The sequence below is a fragment of the Rattus norvegicus genome, chromosome 7, assembly GCF_036323735.1.
Source record: "Rattus norvegicus strain BN/NHsdMcwi chromosome 7, GRCr8, whole genome shotgun sequence".
Lineage (NCBI taxonomy): Eukaryota > Metazoa > Chordata > Mammalia > Rodentia > Muridae > Rattus > Rattus norvegicus.
The window spans coordinates 82,067,997-82,071,987 of NC_086025.1; the positions used below are offsets into that span (position 1 = coordinate 82,067,997).

Below are 3,991 nucleotides of genomic sequence, written 5' to 3' on the forward strand. Positions count from 1 at the left end.
CCAATCAGCATTCTTAGTCACTGAGCCATTTCCCCAGCCCAGTGAACTATGATATTTAGCTACAAGTTCACTCTAAAGCAGTGTAAATTTAAAACAGAGTGCAGACTAACACCAAACACGTGGTCACGAGAAAGACTTTATAATCCCACTTGATCAAGAGTTCTTCAAAAACAGCCCTTATTTTATTTAGGCTGCTGTTCCAATTATGGTCACATGTTATACAACAATAGACACGCTCAGTATATGACTATGATAGTATGGTTGACTTGTAAGAATAAGAATCAATCTTCGTTGTATTGGCCCGTAAGTTCACCAGACCATGAATCAGTTTTTCTCTTTGAAACAGGAATGTGGAATGGATGAGCTAAAAATGTGTAATATTAAACAATGTTCGACAATATCAGAAGAAAAAAAAGACCAAAATTTGCATGTTGTCCCTCGTTTATGAAGACTATGCTATATGTATATGGACAGTATAATGTGCAGAAAGAACAATAAAAGGAAAATACTAGGTAATAAGAAAGGGATGAATGTAGCAATCAATGTTTTAGTCATGAGGGTATAAAGCTAACTGTTTTTCTAGTTTTAACTTAGTAATGAATTTTCCTTTTTTAGGGTGGTGTGTAAGTCCATAAAGATATATTTGATAGTGAAAGTGTAAAACCCAGAATGAAGTCCAACATCTTGAGAATGCCTGTTCTAAATATATAGAGCTGTGGCTTTCAATCTTTCTACTATTGTGTCCTTTTAAGAGAGTTCTTCATGTTGTGATGACTACAATAAAAATATGTTTGTTGCTACTTTGTACATATAATTTTGCTACTGTTATGAATTGTTATGAAAATTTTGTGTTTTCTGATGGTCTTAGGCCAACCCTGTAATAATTCATTCAAGGGCTTTGATTCACATGTTGAGAATCAAAGGCTGGTATAGAGGTTCCTTGAGATGAACAAGTTAATAGCGCTAAAAAAATACCCATTGGTATTTTTTTATTACCAATAAACAGATCTAGTACTAGAGGTCTATATCTTGGCATGAAAATAGATGATTGTGAAAATGATGTATTAATTACAGTTTTGAAGAGTCCTCTCAAACTTTATCTTTAAACAGGTCAATTGTAAAATAAATGGTACTCTCCAGAACAAAAACCAAAAACAAAACAATAACAAAAAACCTGAATGGAGACAGGATTTGGAGTTAATATTTTCTAACACTTACAATGCATATATTGTTGTTTGGATTTTGTCACAAATAGTGACTTTAAAATGTTGTACATTATTGCACTGAATCACATATTTCTTATTTTCATTAAAATAATTGATTTAGATCGACTGGAAATGTGCTCCTATGTTCTGTAACTTGAAATCATAACACAATTAACAAAATAAAGTGGTATTTTGTATATATAAAATACTTAGGATGTGTTTATTCTTGTAAAGACAAGACATTTCACCATAATAAAACATCTAAATGCAAATGAAATAAATATAACTGTGAGTAAGATTCCTGTCTCTTTAAGCTATCGCAAGAGAATCAGTAGTTTGTAATTCTATATCAAAAAGAAAATAAATTATCTGTTTAAAAAAAAGAAGTGATGAATTTGGTAGAAGGATGTTAAGTTATTTTTTTTGAAGGAGCTGTAAGGTGGAAGAAAACAGCTATTGATGTGATATAAATTAATTGTGTCTATATATGAAATTACCAAAGAAAAATGTAAAAATTAAAAAGAAAATGAATAAGAACATTATTACTATTCCTTTAAAAGTACACTTTTTTATATTTTCGATTAAAGTGTAGTTACATGATTTCCCCTCTTCCTATATTCCATCCAAATCCTTTCTCTTGCTTTCTTTCAATAGCATACCACCTCATTTTTTATATCAGTACACACAAAAACTGCAATCTCACATTGACATATGTACACATGACATTGGCCTGAGGGAGTTTGCGTGTGAGCGCGCGCACACACACACACACACACACACACACACACACACACACACGCACACACACGTGCGCGCGCACAACACACATAGGAATACATATATAAATACAACCTACTGGTTTCATTGAGTTTTTTTGTAAGTGAATGTTGACCATCTAGAATTTGTTGACAAGTCAGAGTACTTATCCCTGGGAAAGACTACATTTTTCTGTCTAATCAACCAATAATTTCCTGTAGCTTTTTGTCTAGGATTCTGATCCATTAAAGTTTCTGTTTCTTCTGTTATTATAACAATTGGTTTGCTCATTGTTCAGAGATGTCTTGTTTATGCAGCTATACCATTGAGATTTCATAGGCATGGCTCTGAAATATAGAATATACAATCTTGAATCAAACTTCCTGGATCCCTGGTTCTTACAATCTTTCATGCCAAGGACCAGCCTCAGTTTGGTTGGGGGTCCTGAGGAAGGGGAGTTTAAGGGCAGTGAAAGAAATGACTCAAAGGCAATTATGGGAATAAGCTGACAGCCTTGTGTCCTGGGTACAAGCTGAAATCGGTGTGCCCTGCTAGATATGGCTCCCTAGCCAGCTCTCTGTAGATAGCTCTTGACTTTGTAGTCTGTTCAAGATAGCTTTCTGCTTGAGAAAACTCTCTGCTCTCTAGATAAAGTTCTAAAAGCTCTCTGGATAGCTCATGGGTTTTTTGACCAAAATTAGAAACGCTGCAGGAAAAAAATTCTTGAATTTTCCAACAAAAGCCAGAAACCCAGTTAGAAAAATTCTAGAAGAGCTGTATTTGCTCTTCAATCACTTTTCTCTGGGTAGCTCTCAGGCAGACCAAAGCCCAGTCTTTTTTTACATATCAATTCAGTCATTTCCTTCAGGTTCCCATTTGATTATCCTATCAATCACCATTTTATGACCTTAGCCCCTTCCTAGAAAGGACAGCAATTTTTTTTAACATTTTAAATGAATTCAGAGATCTGCTTGAATTTGAAAGCAGAGAGTATTATTGTCCCTGATTTGCTGAAGAAAGACACCCAGACTCAAACAGTAAGTAAACACAAAGAGTGTTTTATTCTGCAGAAGTCCGGTAGTTGTGGTCTCCATTATGGGAATTGAGAGACACCCTAGTGATCTTGCAGGCCTGATTTAAAGCACATTAGGGAATTCCAGGGCAGTAAACCTCTATGTTAATTTGTTGGGTCCTATGGACATTTCATTACCAGGGTATGGGGGCTGGAAACTTGCTGAGGAGATGTGGAAACTGTTGCTGAGGAAGAGGCTGAGGAAGTCTGGAAACTCCTGGTGACCTATTGTCCTTGCCTCATGCCAGGTAGTTGTACAGCTTCAGAGGCCTGGGATTGACTGGAATTGCACAGTTCTTCTAAGATTTAGGCCTAATCTCGTTAACTGCCAATTTGAAGCCTGTCAAGGAATCAGCCTAGCCTTTTCAAGACGTTACCTGGGTGGAATCTTGCTCAGAGATTGCCATTCCTACCACACCTGGTCCTAAATTCCTCTGTCCCAGGCTGACCTTGAACTCAGGAATCTGTCTGCTTTCGTAAGTATAAAACTGAACAGCTGCGTGGGATTTTGCCTTGTGATCACCACTCTCCAAATCTCTTTATCTCCTTCCTTAATATATTTCTGATAATGTAGTTTATAGTGCTGCTGCTTCTGCTATTAATTAATTAATAATTAATGTCCAGGAAGGTCCTCACCTCCTCACACAATTCATATTGCTTTCTTATATTTTGCATAGTTGAGAAATTAAACATTTTTTAACTCTTTATTTTCAGAATTTTCTCTTGTGGCTTTAAGGGCTATCCTGAAGGTCCTTAGACACACCCTTGCCTCCCAGTCTCTCTCTCTCTCTCTGATTATCATTGAGTCATTAACACTGGCAGCGAGGACATTCCCCCAAAGGAGAAATATAAAGTAAAATATATAAACAAGCCTTATGCCTAGCAATCATCAATACTCATGGAGACACATGTAAGTATCTCTACATATCCCCAAATTATGTGTAGCAAATTTTTACTA

General features: G+C 35.8%; 1 non-coding gene across 1 annotated transcript; it reads right to left on the reverse strand.

Moving 5' to 3' along the window:
• Nucleotides 1-2,683: 2,683 nt before the first annotated feature.
• LOC120093943 (U7 small nuclear RNA) lies at nt 2,684-2,747 on the reverse strand. Its single transcript, XR_005487654.1, has one exon. It is a non-coding gene; the product is annotated as a U7 small nuclear RNA (small nuclear RNA).
• Between the last annotated feature and the right edge of the window lie 1,244 nt (nt 2,748-3,991).